The sequence below is a fragment of the Sus scrofa genome, chromosome 7, assembly GCF_054392235.1.
Source record: "Sus scrofa isolate SSC_HxYL_T2T_F1_AM1 chromosome 7, Sscrofa_HxYL_maternal_Yorkshire_Landrace_v2.0, whole genome shotgun sequence".
Lineage (NCBI taxonomy): Eukaryota > Metazoa > Chordata > Mammalia > Artiodactyla > Suidae > Sus > Sus scrofa.
In genome coordinates this window covers 133,432,214-133,450,549 of record NC_139389.1, presented here as the reverse complement: position 1 = coordinate 133,450,549, position 18,336 = coordinate 133,432,214, and the positions used below count along the sequence as shown (strand labels likewise).

The following is an 18,336-nucleotide window of genomic DNA, read 5'->3' as shown; positions in this document are numbered from 1 at the left end:
GGCTTTTTTCAGAAATCTCCATCCGTTCCATTTGTGTCCTTTTAAAACTCCGCTGTGTATCTTTTCAACGTGATTGCTGTTCCCTCTGCCCTCTTAGCGTGCAGAAGCTAATGATAATAACTGACATGTTTTCTGCTAACCCATCGTCTGCGTCATTTCTGGTCCATTGCTGGCGCTTCCTCCCTTCATTGCGAGTCATAGTGTTCTGTTACTTTGTATTCGTAATCGTTTTTGATTGGCTGTCAGAACTGGCCGTCTCACGGTGTTCTGGGTGCTGGGGAGCTCTGTGGTCCTTCACGTAGTCCTGAGCTGTGTTCTCTGGAGCCATCGCGTTGCCTGGAAGCAGCTTCATCCTTTCGAGGCTGGCATTTCAGCTGTGGTAGGTGCTGTGGCAAGGTCCATGAGCACTGGGCTCATTTTGCCCCCCTCTTGGGGCAGCATCCTTCTGAGAACTCGCCCCAGCCCCCCGTGTAGTACAAGGCTTCTCAGCGTGGGTGCAAACACTGACTATTCACAACCCTCTCGAACTTGACAGTGGTTCTGCCTGTGCCTTTGTGGTGGGTCTTTCCCGCTCACCTGAGCCCATCTAATGGGTGCTCAGCTGCTCTCCAGGGAGACCCTCTGCATTCCCCAGAGCCCTCTCTCCCCGCAGCCCCTCCTTCTCTCCAGAAGGCTGCCCTGCACTTCCAGCCCCCCCTGGCCTCCCAGGATTCTCAGCTGGGGTTTTCACTCGTGGGAGAACCCCAGGCTCTATAGGGGCTGCCTGGCCCTGCAGTGTGACCTGGAAACACCCTCCAGCTAGCAAGTGAAAGCAGCCACAGGGCTCACTTGTTCCTGCATCTTAGCATCTCTGTCCTGTGCTCCTCACTGTCCTGGGTCTTAAAATTATTTTCTTTTGTTTTGTTTTGTCGGCTTGTTAATGTGGGAGGGTAAATCTAGTGCCTGTGATTGCATCATGGTCCGAAGCAGAAATTCTAGGTGTACCTTTTTTTTTTTTTTTTTTATTGTGGTAAGATAAAATTCACCATTTGGGTTATTTTAAGAGTTTAGGTCAGTGGCATTAAATACATTTGCTTTGTTACCTGACTGCCCCCACCACCATCTCCAGAGCGGTTCTTGTCTCTTCCCAAACGGCACCCATTGAGCACTAACTCCCCCTACCCCCTTCTGCTTTCTGATTCTAGGAATTTGACCCCTCCAGGGACTTCGTATCAGTGGAATCCTAAGATGTCCTTTTGTGTCTGGCTTATTTCAGTGAGTATAGTGTCTTCAAGGTACATGTGTCAGAATCACCTTCCTTTTTAAGTTCAAGCTGAATAACATTCCATCGTAGGAATAGCCCAGCTTGTTTATTCATTCGTCCGTTGATGGCCATTTCGGCTGTTTCCGTCTCGTGGCTGTTCTGAGGCACGCGGCCGTGCACGTGGTGTCCAGTTCTTCTTCGAGTCCTGCTGTCGGTTCTTTCAGACGTTTCTGCAGCGGTTGCACCCTTTCGCATTCCTGCCAGCCGGGCAGAGGTCCCACTTCTGCACGTGCTCACCAGCACTTGTTATTTGATGTATTCTGGTAGTCCCATTGCTGTGACCGTGAGACCGTCACACAGACGCAGTCTCTAAACTTCCCTCTGCGAGCACGAGAAGCAGCCCCTTGGTCAGGCAGGGCCGGGGGTGGGGCGGGACGGGGCGGGACGGGGTACTCGTCAGAAGCTGGGTCCAGCGCCTGCAAATCACCTTTGATTTATAGCTCTGCAAATCCCCGTGGCCCATCGCAGTGTCCAGCCAGCCCGGGGTCTTCGTGAGTGTTGCTTGGTTGCGAGGCATGGCTGCGTCACCAGTGGACAGCTTTGGGGACTGTGCGATTCGGCCTGTGGCTGCAGCTCAGGTCGTGGGTGGGGAAGGGGTGTCAGGAGGGGGCTGGAGTGTCTCCTGGGGCCACACTTCCCTGGCCTTCAGCCTGAAGCTCAGGAGTCGGATATTTCTCCCAGGAGCTAAGAGAAGATTTTACGTCGGGGACAATCTGGCTAGACACGTATGGTTCGGAAGTCAGGCTGCCCACAGCCGCGTGCAGGGTACGGGAGAAGAAGAGACTCTGGGAGGCCAGTGTGGACACGGCAGTGGTGGATCCGTCTGCCATGAGGCACTGAGCTGGACGATGGCATCTGTTAGCTGTGCCTCCTTGCCAGCCCCCAGGGGCCACACGTCCTTATGCACAACAGGTGCTGGGGACGCAGTCCCCATTTGGAAACTCACAGATGAGGCGGAAATAAGACTACCACGGGGAAGGGGAGAGGAGCTAGGCGCATTCTGGGCAGAAATCTTCAGTTTCTGGAAGCTGTGAAGGTGATAACAGGAACATCTGAAGACGCAGAAGCTGCTCATCTTAGTAGCTTGGCCAACAAGAAGGACGGGGTTAAATTCCCTCCCGAGAAAAGTGTGTTCACCGAGCTTCGCGTTTCCCTCCGTCCTTTCCCCCTTGCCTTCCTGCTATGGACACGACAGCGTGACGCTGCAGAAAGGATGAAGTCCAGAAAACAGAAGACTTCTGTTTGTTTTTCACTGTGGCGCTGATGGCTTCCTCTGTGCTCAGATTTGGGTCCGCCTCTGGGTAGTTGGCAAAGCGAGATGTGCCATTTGTCATTAAAAAAATAAAAACATTCAAAGTGAATGTGAGTTCTAAGTGTGTCCTTATTATCAAACTAAAATAGGTCCTTGCGTTCTACAACCTGATAATCTTGCATGAGGGTGGCGGACTTCTGAAAAGGGTGGGAGAGACGACTACATCCCTGGAAAACTTGCTGTCCCTACCCCACGGGTCTCCCAGTGGCAGGTCATTTGACTCTTCCAAAGGAGCTATGAGGGAGTTCCCATCGTGGCGCAGTGGTTAACGAATCCGACTAGGAACCATGAGGTTGTGGGTTCGGTCCCTGCCCTTGCTCAGTGGGTTAAAGGATCCGGTGTTGCCGTGAGCTGTGGTGTAGGTTGCAGTCGCGGCTCGGATCCCGAGTTGCTGTGGCTCTGGCATAGGCCGGTGGCTACAGCTCCGATTAGACCCCTAGCCCAGGAACCTCCATATGCCTCGGGAGCGGCCCAAGAAATGGCAAAAAGACAAAAAAAAAAAAAAGAAAAACAAAGGAGCTATGAGACAAATTGCCTTGTCACTGAGGGGAGCGCTGACCCCTCCAGCCCTGTCCTCTCTTGCTGTTTGCTATTCTCTTTCCCCAACGACTCCCTGCATCCTTCCCCTTCCCCTCCCCCCTTTCTCCCCCCCCCCTTTTTTTGAATGGCTGCACCCATGGCTTATGACATTCCTGGGCCAGGGATTGAATTCGAGCAGCAGATGTGACCTACGCTGCAGCTGCGGTGACGCTGGAGCAGGGATCAAACCTGCGCCTCTGCCGCCGGAGCCGCCACTCAAGCCGCTGCAGTCAGATCCAATTTGCAACCCGCTGCCCCGCAGTGAGAACGCCTCCCTCTCTTGTAAAAGCCCACTAACCTATGGCTTGCCTTCGTCTGGAATGATTTTTATCACGAGTGAAGATGGGTAGTCACGTGCTAGCAGCAGCATCAGATAGCCCGGCAGGGTCTTCCTTGGAGAACTTTGCTTTTGAAAAAGGTCTCTGGATATTTTGGGGGAAAAAAGGCAGCTGAGGGAGCTGGGAAGAGAGGCTAATACCGTTTTGTTTCTATGTGACATTTTTGTGACATTTCCCGGGGGAGATGTGGAATTCTGTTTGAGGAAAAAAACACCCAACGAGCTTCAAACAATGCAATTAACATTGACGGAGCCTTTATTCATAATTGAATGAACGATCCTAATTTTATAAAATACAGTCATTAGGAGCTCAGATTTGGAATCTCCTGTGTATTTCGCAGCCTGGCCACAGTATAGCAAACTTAATTAATTCCTCCCAAACAAGCCCGGACTATAAAATTCCATGGAAAGAATTTTCCTCGAGCCGAATCTGATGATCAGAAGATACACACGAAGGCACTGTTCTCCAGCAGAAGAGGGAGCTCCCTTTTAGGGAAGAGACCTTGGTGGGTTTTCAGGCCAGTGTCAGGATGGACCACGTCATTCATTCCACACAGGAAACTCGGGCCGAGCCTGGACACCCCTGTTCCCTGCTCTCCTCTTCGTCTGTGGGAGCAGGACAAACGAGGGCTGAGGTGCAGCTGGGAATCAGAAGACCGAGGGCCTAGAAAGGGGAAATTCGGGCCATGGAGGGGAAAGGAGGAAAAAACCCGCTAATGTCATGTTAAATCCTTCTGAGATAGGGCTCTTAAACGCGTTCCCCCCCCCCCGACCCAGCCACCTCCCCCATTTGTGTGTCTGTTGTTTTGAACCTGGCTGATGAACTGTTTATTTTTTTTATTACTCAATGAATTTTATTACCTTTATGGTTGTACAACATCCAATTTTATAGAATTTCCATCCCCCACCCCCCCAATCTGTCTCATTTGGGAACCATAAGTTTTTCAAAGTCTGTGAGTCAGTATCTGTTCTGCAAAGAAGTTCATTGAGTCGTTTTTTAAGATTCCACATGTAAGTGATAGCATTTGATGTTGGTGTCTCACCGTCTGGCTGACTTCACTTAGCAGGATCATTTCTAGGTCCATCCATGTGGCTGCAAATGCTCTTATTTCTTTCCTTTTAATGGCTGAGTAATAGTCCATTGTGTATATGGATCACATCTTTTTGATCCCCTCCTCTGTCGATGGACATTTAGGGTATTTCCGTGTCTCGGCTATTGTATACAGTGCTGCAGTGAACATCAGAGTACTTGTGTCTTTTCCAGCCATGGTTTTCTCTGGATAGATGCCCAGGAGTGGGATTGCTGGAGCAAATGGTAGCTCTATGTTTAGTTTTCTGAGGCATCTCCATACTGTTTTCCACAGTGGTTGCACCAGTTTACATTCCCACCAACAGTGTGTGAGGGTTCCCTTTTCTCCACACCCTCTCCGGCACTTATTGTTGGTAGACTTTGTGATGATGGCCATTCTGGCCGGTGTTTATTTTACCAACTTAATACGCAGTCACGGATGCTGTGTTAGCATTGGGCAGACAGCGGTGAGCCAGGAAAGTGAACCTGCCTCCCAGCGGGGCTCACCTCCCAGTGGTGGAAATACCCAAAGCGCAAGCAGATAACGATGAATGGCTTCACCTCTGGTGCCGTGGGTCACCTGCAGGAGAGGTCTGCCAGGGCCTTGAAGGAGCAGAGGCGACCCGATTGAGGGCCCGGGAAGGAGAAGTTTGGGTTTGAACAGGATGCATACAGAGGTACAAGGTGTGTGTGGGGGGGTTCCTGGCAGGTGCCGTGACCTGTGGGGACCCTGATGCAGGAAGGGGCACGTTGTGGAGAAGCTAGGACTGGGGGCAGGAGGGTCATGGGTCAAGCCAGCCTGGGGGGTGGTGGACGTTCCTGAACCCTCAACACACGTGGCCGCATGGCAGCAGAATTTTAGCAGCTGCTTCTGGCCGCTCCCTGTCCTTCCCGGGCCAGGGGGACAGTGTCCTCTGCAAGATCTTGGTCAGTGGAATGGACTCCGGGGGCCGAGCAGACCCTCCTCTCTTGAGCTGCGCCCCGGCCTGCACCCCGACCCCTCTGTTCCCTGCAGCCGGAGGTCTTCTTCCTGGAAGGGGTGACAGCAGCCGCTGCCGAGGAGTCGACAGCGTCTTCTTTGTCCCTGGCGTCTGTTCCAACGCGCCATCTGCCCTAGACAGCGAGCCCACGTCTTTCTTCTTATTCTTCCTTCTCCACTTCTGGTTTGGACTCTGAGAGCGGAGGGAGCCATTGTCGCCGGGGCTCAGCGTCCCGGGAGGGCTGTGTGGTTGGGCACCTCCTATCAGTTCTGGGTTCTCGAGTCTCTGCTCCTGGCCCCTGTTTGCAAGGATGCCCATCTCTGCTTCCTGGACTTCGCTCTCCAGATGGCTGGAGCTGTGTGGGAAAGGGGTCCTTCCTCAAATGTGGAGGGGAAGGGCTCCATGTCCCTCCTTTATGCATAGATGAGCCCTGTCCTGGCAGGCTGACAATGGCAAGATTTTAGACCTGAAGAATCACCCTCCCTTATCTAAGATTAAAAAAAAAAAATCCTATAAGCAAATTGGGCAGAGGACTGATGCAGGGACGGATGCTGAAAAAAAAACCTGTTTTCTTCTCAGAGCATCATCAGTGACACACCATATGGTTTTTGCCAAACCATTTGGCTGCTGTAAGATTTTCTATTCTCAATTGTAAAACTGAGCTAATAGAATTTGCCACCCCACTGGGAGATCACAAGCGCTAATCAGAATGCCTATAAATGCCTTTGAACTCCTTGCGAAAAAAACACGCAAACCAAAATACCAAGTGAAATTTATATAAATGTCGTCCTAACCCCACATCTCCATTTCAAAAGTGGGGATTTAGGGCTTATGTGGACGCATTTATTAGCGTTCTCACAGGAATTACACGAAAACTCTGGATGCCCTGAATTTTAATTTTTTTTTTTTTGTCTTTTTTTTGCTATTTCTTTGGGCTGCTCCCACGGCATATGGAGGTTCCCAGGCTAGGGGTTGAATCGGAGCTGTAGCCCCAGCCTATGCCAGAGCCACAGCAACACAGGATCCGAGCCGCGTCTGCAACCTACACCACCGCTCACGGCAACGCTGGATCGTTAACCCACTGAGCAGTGGCAGGGACCGAACCCGCAACCTCATGGTTCCTAGTCGGATTCGTTAACCACTGCGCCACGATGGGAACTCCTATTTTTTTTTTTTTTAAACAAGACTGAAATATGTCAGGTTAAGGCTTAGAACATTTTCGACTCTAAGCTCCAGTGGGAAAACCAGTTTGTATTTGGGGAGGTGCGTCCATGAACACCCGGGTCTGTCTTGGTCGCCAAGGTCAAGGCTGCCTCGTGCTTCCCCGCCTCATTGTTGGGCTGTGGTCTCACATATTATCTTCATGCTCCTGAGTTTCTCTCTCCTTTCTGTTGGAAGAATGAAGACAAAACATCTATGGCTCGATCAACAAGGGTTCATCCCTTCGGAAGCCCCAGGACTGTTTATCGGACTCCCTGATACAGCTTAATTATACTTAAGTCCATGTGTTTCGGAGATCTCCAAAAAGCCTAAAAAGATCTACCAATCCCAAATTAGTTTAGGAACCAGCATGTCCCTTGCTTTAAGGAACATGGTAAACATTTCAGGAGAGCATGCCAGCTCATTATCCAAGCCTCTCTCCTCGGTGACTTCAGGGAAAACAGCAGTAGTTAAGCAATGTTTGCCAAACGCCAATCTGGGAATGGGTGTTGATTTTAAAAGAGCAGGAGCGGGGAGCTCGCTGCTGGCTGCAGGTTCTCCTGGTCGGCGGCGGCGGCGCGGAGGCGAAGGACCCTTTCTGCAGACTTTCCAGGCGGACTCGCGGCCCCTCCTTGACCTCCCTGCTCCTGGTGGGTGGGAGTCCCTGACAGCTGAATAATCGAGGTGGGCTGTGTGCAGCCTGTCCCCCGAGAAGGAGACACAGCTCCCGAGTCTGGAGACGGAAGACGGGGAAGCAGTCTTCGGTTGTCCTCAGCAGATGCCGCCTGGGCTGTCGGCCCCGTGCTCAGGAGTTCTGGTCCCATAAGGAGTGAGTAGGCTGTGCTCCCCCCCAGGACAAGGAGCCTCCTGCATCCCCCTCTCCCCCGCCCCCAAATGGACCCCCTTGGATGCTCTGGCAAAATGTCATTAGCATGTCCTGTGGTCGTTGGAGAGTCTGGTTTCTTTAGAAAGAAATAATACCCACAGCAAAGAAATGCAATTTTGTGACAGGCATCTAGGTGTCTGGTGCAAAAAAGCAAGCATTAGCGACCCCTCCACGGTCAAAAAAACCAAAAAACCAAAAAAACAAACCCTCAGTGAACCAGCTACAACTGAAAAGTGGTACAGGGGCTGCTCAGGTTTTCTTTCCAGCCCTTCAGGTCTTGTTCTCTTTTGCCCCCTGGGGAGCTGGAAGTCTGGAGCAGCTGGCCAGCCACCCCCTCCTACCTCCTGGTGATGTTTGAAAATCTTCATTTTGTTTTATAGGTCACAGGTCAGCCCATCCATGTGGATTCTTGTAATTGCACAGGACGGGCTTTGTGTGGGCCGATTACATCTTTTCTTTGGGGCCCAAAGGGAGCCCTTCATTAGTCCGCTGCTGGTGCCTAAAGCTGACCTGAGCGTCTGAAGGCAGATCTTCCATGAAACTCCCTGGTGTTACTTTATTCCCGGGAATCTTAATTATGAGGCGTTACTAGGCCGGACACATTAGGTTGCCTCAGTTCACCCCAGTCTGCAGCCCTGCGGGAGGGGCCCTGATTTTCTGGAAGGCTCTATGGCAAAGAGCCATTGACAAGGAGTGTGATCAGGGCCCAGCCTTGCTGCCAGCCAGGCCTTTGCCACTGGGTCCACTCTTCTTTTCTTCCAGAGGGCAGAGGGGTCTCAGGTGTGCCTGGACCTGGCTCCATCCCACCCCTCTACGTACTAGACGGCAAGGCCCTTCCGTTCCCTGTGCCTCAGTGTCCCTGGCAGGAGGGCTGGATGAAACATGAATAGTGTGGGCACAGCGCACGGCTCCTGGCGGGGCTGGGACTGAGGCGGAGCCCGACTGTGATGGAGGAAAGCCACCCACTGCTTCTGGGTCCTTTTATACCTGGGAGGTCACCTGGGAGCTCCTTTGTCCTGGCTTGTCACTCTTGCCAAGCCCTTTTTAATTGTTCAAGCAGCGGGTCCCACTGTGGCACAGTGGGTTAAGAATCCAGCTGCAGTGGCTCAGGTAGCTGTGGAGATGCAGGTTCCATCCCTGCCTGGCGCAGTGAGTTAAAGGATATGGAATCAGCTCGGATTCAGTCCCTGGCCTAGGAACTTCCATGTGCCTCGGGTGCGGCCATTGAAAGAAAAAGTCCAGGCATTCTCAGCTGGGCCCCCACTGCCTTGGGGGCAGGCACTTGGGGCCCCTCTGGCGTTTCATGTGCCACCCTCCCCTTTGCACCCTGGTTTGCAGAGAAGGTCCTGGGAGGAGCTGGGGATATTTTCACAGGAGCCTTGTTGGAGAAAGAGGGGTCCTGGTGGGCCGCCTTCCCTTCACTATGAGAGAATTCAGAGGCAACACCCAGGGTTGGGGGGGGGGGGTCGGGCCCACAGCGTGTGCCGGCCTGAGAGGTACTTAGCCGGAACCACGGCTACCTGTGTGGGTGACCTCAGAGAGATATGGTTCGGGAACCCTCTGGGGAGCCCTGCTGGGGGCATGTCCCCCCTCCCCGACCCGGTCAACTCTACCAAACCTGGTTCGGCTCACACTTTTCTCTCCTTTTCTCTGGGTCCCCAGAGGGCTCAAGCGTAACTCGTCCCAATTGTGATGTGGTGGTCACATGGGGTGAGGGGGAGCTGGTGTGGAGGGGGACTTGGGGGGGAGGGCAGGGCGTTGAGCAAGCAGCTACCGTACACTCTCTCCAGAAGCATTTTTCAAGGCGCTGCCCATGGACACCCTGTGCCAGCCGGGGTGTCCCCGGGGGGAATGGTGCTGGAGCTGAGCCCGCCTGCTCGTTCACTGTGGGTGAGACTGGGTTTAACGTGAGCTGCCAGGGGCCAGATTTTACAAATCATCAGAGCCAGGAGGCCAAGCCTCAACCTTGGCTTTCCAGGGGTGACAGCCAGCCTCTGACCCCCACCTCGGAAAGAATTAACCGTTTTGAAGGGACAGAGGACAGTCCCCTGGGAAGGTGTGGTTTGGTTAGAGTTTAGTGAAGGCACTGCTTCTGGCGTCGTGGGTCTCTGATGGTTCGCTTCTTCTGGCACCTTCTCTCCTGCCCACCCGGCTCTCGGCTTCAGTGCTGGCGTCCTCCCGTTGTCTGCCTTCCTCCTCTATAGGACACAGAGGCGTCCCCAAGGTGTGCTTTTTGGAGGTGTGTTGTCACCTTCACTATCATCATCAGCTCCTCATCTCCGCGTGCACACACCTCACAGCTTCAAGACAAGACGCCTTTGAATACAGGTGCGTGCAGTCGAAGATGCCAGGTTTGGGATCAAATGGGAGTTGGGTTGGGGATTATTTGCCTTTTCCAGTTATTCAGGCTCGTCCTACTAATTGTGCCATGTAGCTCTCCCACGTTGGAACAGGTTTTATTCTCCACATGTCCCCCTAGAATCCTTTCTGGAACAAGGATGGAAGAGTAAATCAAGTAGATCCATTTTCAACATGTGCCGGAGAACACAGACAGCCTTGCCAATGACGTCTTCCATCCGAGCAGCCGGAGCCCCGTGCAAATGTGCGAAAGAGAAACGCAGGCTCCGGGAGAAGGCTTCGAAAGAGTGGTCGATGGAGCCCCTTGCTGTGGCTCTCGAACACGTCGCTCGCCCCTTCGGGACAGGGATGGGGAAAGTAGGTGTGCACCTGTGCAGGTGGGCCACCACCTCCTAGCCCTGGAGATCGGGGAAGGGCCTCCTGGGAAGGATAAAGCCGTTTCTGGCTCCTGCGCGCAAGTGAAGCCTCACGCCTGTAACACACATAAGAGGTGCTTGAGGTCTCACCCGTCCTTTCCGCCCTGCGTGGCAGGTGTAGCCTTTCCCATTGTGCCGAGGAAGGGAGCATGCTGTGGGCTGATGCCATCGCCGCTTGCGCCCAAGGCAGGGAAGTGGCCGAGCTGGACTTCGGTTCAGCATTCTTCTTCTCCTTCTGCTTCTTTTTCTCCTCCTCCTCCTCCTTCCTCTTCCTTCTCTTCCTCTTCCCTCCTCCTCCCCCTCCCCCTCCTTCTTGTGTAACTAATTTGGAGACTTCGCTGTTCAACTCAACTCGGTGGAACTGTTCGCTGCAGATAATGCAAAACGCCAGGAGGTGTGCAGACTGCTTCAACCTCCGCCCTTTATTTTGCATGGTGGGTCCTTGCTGTACCTGTGATGTCTGCCCTCGTGGCAATTAGATCTTTTTCCTTTGTAGGCAGCATGGGGATCTTTATTAAAACAGCTAAATATTGTTTAACATACTGATTCATAAGCGACAGCTCTGTGGCACGACTTCGGTGATTTTGACAGCTGACCATTTCTCCAGGACTTTAGCCTGTCATGCTGGCAGTCCTGTGCTGCCTCATAAGGCACGCGCTCTCTCCATCGTGAAGCCAAGATGTCCCTGGGACCGACGTGGGGGCCTGGGGCTTGGGGGTGGGAGTTTTTATCCTCCCTTCCATCTGCTAGTAACATGGAAAGATGCAGGCCTGGCTTTCCAGCATCCCCTGTCGGCGCCCTGAAGGCTGCGGAAGAGAGACAAATTGAGAGGAGAAGCAGAAAAAAGCTTCTGGCCGTAGGGTATCTCTGTGCCTTTGAGCGTTAATCCCCGTGGCTTTCCCCGGAGAGAATGGAGCGATTTTCCACTCTCGTAAAGAAGAAAGAAGATTTCCCGCTCCCAACGGGAGCTCGCAGGGGCCCTGCGCTGCTCTGGAAATTGCGTGAAATGTCAATACGGTAGAGGCAGGCGTGCGCGTTCGGCGCTTCTTAGCTGGTTCCCTAACAACCCCGCGGGGGCCCAGCGCCGGCCTTAGCGACACGCCGCATTAGGCGTGCGGTCCAAGGCACGGTTTCAGAAAGGGCTGCGTGTTCACGGCGCAGACCGGCTCCCGGTGCGCGTGCTTCAGGCAGGAAAGACACGGGATTTGAGGCAGCAGTACTGGGCCTGGCTGGGCCGAGGCGCCCCACACCACGTGGAAGCGATTATGTGGTCCCTCGAACCGTCCAGCCGTGCGGGATGTGATGGGGGCGGGGGTCCGTGTCTTTCGGCAGGATTTTAAGCTGGAGAAGGGCACATCCTGTCCTGTGCTTCACTGACTCCCGAGGCTGCGTCCTCTGACTTCGGTGGAAATCCAGTTGGAAATTAGCATAAAAAGGATGTGCGCTCCCAGAGGCAGAGGGGGTCTTTGGTTGTTGGCAGTGGTTTTAGCAGAGCCTGGGGGAGATCCTGGTAACGGGTTTTTGAAATAATGAAAATGAAATCAGGCATGTGGGTGAGAAGGCATCCCAGGGACGTGAGCAGAGGACAAGATGCTGACTCCTCTGCGAATGTTCAGAGTGGGGTGTCCGGGCCCTGAGCTACACACTCGGGAAGGGTCCCGGCCCGTTCTCCCCTCCACCCCGAATTCTCATCATGTTGGCTGTTTGGCCTCATGGTCCCCAGAGGATGGTGACGATAATTAATAGTAATTATCATTATAATGGTGATCGTACGGGGTCTGACTTACATTCTTCTAAGCCCTTCCTATATTCTCACTCATTAAATAGTCCCATCAGTCCATAAGGCGGGTACCGTTGTCTCTCACTTAAAGATGGGGAAACCGAGGCAGAGAAACTCGTCCCAAGTTAGGTGGACGGAGCCAGGAGCGGGCCACCGGCACAGCCTGTAGTCCAGGCTTACCCTTCTGAGCTTACCTTTCTATGTCCACGTATTGCTTTTCCCCAGCCTGAGCAGGACAAGAGGGAACCATGTGGGGTCACGTGGCCACCCTTCAAAGGGGGCTGGGAAAGTGACTAGCAGTGGGAAGCAGGAGTTCCAGGATCCCTTTAGAAAAACCATGATTCATGCCATAGTGCTGGGCGTCTTGCCACCCTGAACAGAATGCGGATTCCTGAAGCAAAGAAGAGGTAGGAAATTGCAGTCAGCATCAATGAATAACATATCTGCCACGTGAAGAAAGAATCCATCCATCCGCTTGCAAATTAAAAAACAATTTTCTAGATAACTTGAGTTTAAAAGAAAATTAAAAACAAAATTAAAAGCCATTTAGAAATAATTGAGCTCGGATGAACTAAAGTGTACCTCCCAAAGAGGAAAAATCTAAGAAGAAAAACAACTCAGAGAAAAAAATGTGAGCGGTGATAGAAAGGTTACATAAAAAAAACAAACACACCAGAAAACAGGCTCATATGACTTTAGGAGGCGTCCTTTAAATTTGTAAGGAATAGACGGTACCTCTACTGATGTAAACTATCCACAGAACAGAAAAAGAAGATTTCCAGCTCCTTCCGTGACATCACTGACGCTACGTCCAGACAAGGCTGGTATCGAAAATATATAGGCCAATTCTCTTATGAAAACAGTGCAGAAAATTCCAACTGAAACCTTAACAAAGAGGAATTTCCATTGTGGCTCAGCAGGTTAAGGACCTGACACGGCCTCTGTGAGGGTGCGGGTTCGGCCCCTGGCCTCTCTCAGTGGGTCAAGGATCTGGTGTTGCCACAAGCCGAGGGGTAGATCACAAATGCAGCTTGGATCCGGTGTTGCTGTGGCTGTGGGGAAAGTCTGCAGCTGCAGCTGAGGCTCTGATTCAACCCCTAGCCTGGGAACTTCCATATGCTGCAGGTGCGGCCCTAAGAAGAAAAAAATAAAATAAAAACCTTGAGAAAGAAAATATAACAATGTATTAGAAGACCACATTTATCCTAGGAATGAAAAGATGGCTCAAGTTTAGGAAGTTTATTAGTGTAATTCCCTACGATAACAGGTAAAGCAGAAAATGATACGAGTTTCCCTCAATATCTGACTCTTCCCTATAGCTGGAGGGGCTGGAAGTCTGGAAGCTCTTCCAGACTTTCCTGCAACAAGGTCCCCGTTTCATTGCCACCACCGAGAGGCACGCACTTGTTTGGTGACTAGGAGGAGGAGGAGAAGGACTGGACAGGAGACGGGGGGCAGGCCCAGTAGCTGAGCGGGCAGTGGACTTCTGGGCTCAGGTGCTGCCTTTCAAGTGAGAGGCTGTGAGGTAAATGCGCTTCCAGAACTTTCTGCAATATCACAATAGAGGAGAGTGGGCATGCATCTGTTCCGAGCATTGGGTACGGAGAATTCACCCCAAAGATAGACTGTCCCTTCTGTCACTTGAAGCAATGCAAGATACAGAGAGAGTCCTCTTTCAAAGAATTAGAATAGAGACATTGTTTGCATTTGTGTGTAGGGGTGTGTGTCCTGTTGTTTTTCTGTAAACATGTGCTACAATAAAGTCAGCATTGGGGGACGCTGACGGATAACATTTTTGGAGAGGTGCCTCATGTACTTCAGTAGGTCTGCGACCTGCCAGAGCATCTAGCATCTGTGTTAACGGAAGGGGCTAGACATGGCAGACTGCTGGTCTCCGCAGGTCACAACAGATGTCGTCGTTCGTTGAAATCAAACATCTTCGTGGCTGACACGGGGCCAGTTGCTTTACAAACATCATCTGATTCAGTTTTGACTGCTTCTTGATGTAATCAATGAATTTCAGAGCAGGAGCTGAGATTTAAATGTGAAAAGCCTTCGGTGGAAGTCAGGGATTAATAAACTAAACTTGGTCTCTATTCTGGTAGAAGTTGCAATGGGTCAGGGAAGCAAGATAGGAAGATGGGCTTGGGATGGAGATGGAGCGAGCTCATTCCCTGTGTCTCCCCCAAAGGAAACTAAGCCCTGCCAGGCCACATGCGGTGGCTCTCTGAGGACCCCTGAGTGTGGAGGACAGCAGGCTGATGGACGGGCAAGTCCCCAGGCAGCGACTGCCTCCCCCGCACACCTTTGCCTTGGCCTTCCAGCATCCGCTGAAAACTTGGAGCTACAGCCTGAGGGTGAACAGAAAAGTCCCAGAGGAAGCCATCTAGCACTGGTCTGGGGATCACAGTCAGAGTGTGTGCCATTGTTCCTTCTTGCCCCTGTGTGGGGACAGGGACTCCAGGACTGCAGAAGCAACGAGGGTCAGGGGCAAGGGAATATTTTTAAACTGCTGGGAAAAAACAAACAAACAAACAAAAAAACAATGGCCAATGTAGAATTCTATATCCACTGAAAAGCTCCGACAGGAATGAAGATGAAATAAAGACATTCTCACTTGGAGGAGAACTTGGGGGAATTCTTACCAGCAGACTTGCTTGCCTGTTTGATGCTTATGCCTCCCATGAATTTGCATAAACAAAACCAGTGATGACCATATCGTGGCAGCTGTTAGTTTCATCCTTGTCCTTCCAAACAGCATTAGGGCTTTCAGACGCAGAAGTCTAGGAGTCTTAGGAGCCAGCATTCACCTGTGGAGTTCCGCTGTGGCTCAGCAGGTTAAGAACCCGACATAGTATCCATGAGGATGTGGGTTCGATCCCTGGCCTCGTTCTGTGGTTCTGGTGTTGCAGCGAGCTGTGGCGTAGGCTGACAGCTGCAGCTCCAATCCAATCCCTAACCCAGAAACTTCCATAAGTCACAGGTGCAGCCCTAAAAAGAAAAAAGAAAACCCACTTGCTTGCCTAAGGCTGTGCCTCTGGTTGGCCTGAGGCGGGGCTGGGACTCTTCACCCAAGGGTGCTGATTCATGGCTATGTGAGCTGGCCAGCAGCACAGCTGCACACTACACAAACCTTAGTCTAGGTTCCCGTTTTTTCAGACAGGCATTTGCCATCCGTAGATTGAATTTGATGACCAACTTGAAGCTTTTCTAATTTATATATTTTTGGTTGTTCCTTTAGTTTGGCTTTATTGCAGGGGTAAAATTATAAGTGTATTTATTTGTAAACTGTAGAAAACAGAGTTTATTCACTCACACCCTATCCTTTCTAAAAGTAAACCACCGATTTTACGTACATTTCACATTTTCGTTACTTCATTTTATTAAGGGATAGTTCCATGAGGTTTGACAGATGAGACCTGTGGTAACCACTACCACAACCAGGATAGAACGTTTCCTGCTAAAAGTCTCCCCGAGGTTGTCAACGCCCCCCACCCCCCGGGCCACCCCCCCTACCCCAAAGCACAAGCAGCCACTGAAGTGCTTTCTGGGAAAAGATGAATCCTGTGTGATGTACCCTTTCAGGGCCGGCTCATTACAATCAGCAGAGTGTTTCTTTCCCTTTTTGTCTTTTTAGGGCCATACCTGCAGCACGTGGAGGTTCCCAGGCTACGGATCAAATCAGAGCTGTAGCTGCTGGCCTAGCCACAGCCACAGCAACACAGAATCCGAGCCCTGTCCGCAACCTACAGCACAGCTCACAGCAACGCCAGACCCTTAAGGCACTGAGCAAGGCCAGGGTTCGAACCTGCGTCCTCAAGGATGCTAGTCAGATTCCTTTCTGCTGAAGCATGATGGGCACTCTCAGCAGAATATTTCTGATATGCATTCACATCACTGCATGTTTTCGTAGCTTTTCATTTTATTGCTAAGTGTATACTCTATGCTATCATTTGTTTATTCATTCGCCTGTCAGTGGACATTTGAGTGATTTCCAGTTTGGGGCTATAATGAATAATTGCGCTTTGGGGATTTGGGTATGTTATTTTATGGACATGTATTTTCATTTCTCGTGGGTGAATATCTGTATGTGGAATTTCTGGGTCATAGGCTAAGTGTATGTTTAACAATTAAGAAACCATCAAAGTGCTTTTTGCCAAACCAGTTGTACCATTTTACATATACCTCGGCACATGTGTGCTTTTTGATTTGGTGTGGGTTTTTGCTTTTTGCTTTTCAGGGCTGCACCTGTGGCATATGGAAGCTCCCAGGCTAGGGGTCCAATCGGAGCTACTGCTGCTGGCCTACACCACAGCCACAGCAACACCAGATCTGAGCCGTGTCTGTGACCTACACCACAGCTCACGGCAATGCCAGACCCTTAACCCACTGAGCGAGGCCAGGGATGGAACCCAAGTCCCCATGGACACTAGTCAGGTTTGTCCCTGCTGAACCACAGTGGGAACTCCATGGTTTGGTTTGGATGGTTCTAGTTGCTCCTGCCTGGCCAGCATGTGGCTCTGTGTCCGGATGTCTCCCTGGGGTCTTCTGCTTGCCCTTCTCATGGGACTCACAATGGTGAGTGTCTTTTCATGTGCTCTTAGCCATGAGCAGATCTTCTTTTGCTAATGGTCTGTAAAAATCTTTTACCCATTTATAAAATTATCCTATTTGTCTTCTTAAATTTTAAAAAGTGCTCCTGGGCATATATCTGAGAAAAAGAACCCTGCATAATTTGAAAAGATACATGCACCCCAGAGTTGATTGCAGCACTATTCACAACAGCCAAGACATGGAAACAACCTAAATGTCCATCAACAGATGAATAGATAAAGATGTGGTACAGATACATAATGGAAATTACTCAGCCATAAAAAAGAACCAAATAATGCCATTTGCAGCAACATGGATGGACCCAGAGATTATCATCCTAAGAGAAGTAAATCAGAGGAAGGCAAATACCATATGATACCACTTATATGTGGAATCTAAAAAAAATGAGCTTATTTACAAAACAGAAACAGACTTACAGATTTTGAAAGCAAATTTATGCTTACCAAAGGAGAAAGGGGGGAACAAATGATTAGTTTGGGATTAAAGAATACACACTGCTATATATAAAACATAACCAGCCTTTTGTCGAGCACAGGAAACTGCTCAATATTCTGCGATAACCTCTACGGGAAAAGGGTCTGAAAAAGAAGGAACGTATATATACGTGTAACTGAAAAAGAGCAGACAGGAGTAGGGCTGAGACAAGGCTCAGGAGGCCACTCATGGGCAGACCACAGACAGGGGCACCCAGGTCAAAGGAGCCGCACCTCATGGGCACATCTGTCCTCGGGGGAGACATGCACCCACGGGCACACAGGCAGGGAGACCAAGGGTATGCGCTTGCGTACAGAGAACACGCTTTCACAAATAGGTACACACACACACACACACACACACACACACACACACACACACACCTGCAAGAGATGCCATGTGCCATGCAAGCCTGCCTCCTGTGTCCCCAGCCACCAGGTGGATATCGGGAGGGGGAGGGGGTGAGATTCCTCAGCCTCCCGATCTACAAGCCAGCAGCCTGAGTCCCTCCTGCACACCGCCAGTGGGCAGACAGGAAAAAATAACAACAGGAAGAGCAAAGGAAGAAGCACTGAGGTATGACCACATGTCCTTCTGGAAGGTGCTCGGGCGAGGCACCTCGGGAGTGAGAGAGCAGCTTCAGGGACAGGAGGGACTCTAGGGGATGCATCCCGGGTCAGGGGAGGTGCCTCTCCCCGCTGTCGCACTTCCTGATCCCCAGGACCAGGGGTCGGGGCATGCCATCCTTAGGGGACCGTCACAGTGCCACTCCGGCTGACCCACTCATGTGTGGCTGCAGAAGGGCTCATACTGCCGGTGTTGGGCTGAGCTGAATGCCAGGCCTGGGGCTGGTGATGCACCGTGGAGGCCTTTCTGTCTTTGATTAGTGGACGTCACATTTTAGAGCAGTTTGGGGTTCACTGAAGCATTGATGAGAAGGTACTGAGTTCCCACATACTCCCTCCTTCCGTCTGGCTCCCAGCTCCCTGGGGTTCCCATCTGGCATTAGTGTGGTGGGTACATGGGCG

The 18,336-nt window shown here is 51.4% G+C and overlaps 1 long non-coding RNA gene across 2 annotated transcripts in view; it reads left to right on the top strand.

Moving 5' to 3' along the window:
- Window positions 1–12,810, top strand: part of LOC110258332 (uncharacterized) — a 156,812-nt gene extending 144,002 nt beyond the window's left edge. Inside the window, exons 5-7 of one of the 2 annotated variants that reach the window (XR_014811410.1) lie at window positions 1,185–1,274; window positions 9,871–9,994; window positions 10,146–12,810. This is a non-coding gene — a long non-coding RNA (uncharacterized LOC110258332). Of the gene's footprint in view, window positions 1–1,184; window positions 1,275–6,978; window positions 7,723–9,870; window positions 9,995–10,145 lie in introns of those variants that run through there. The other variant, XR_014811412.1, reaches the window with a different exon arrangement.
- Window positions 12,811–18,336: the final 5,526 nt, after the last annotated feature.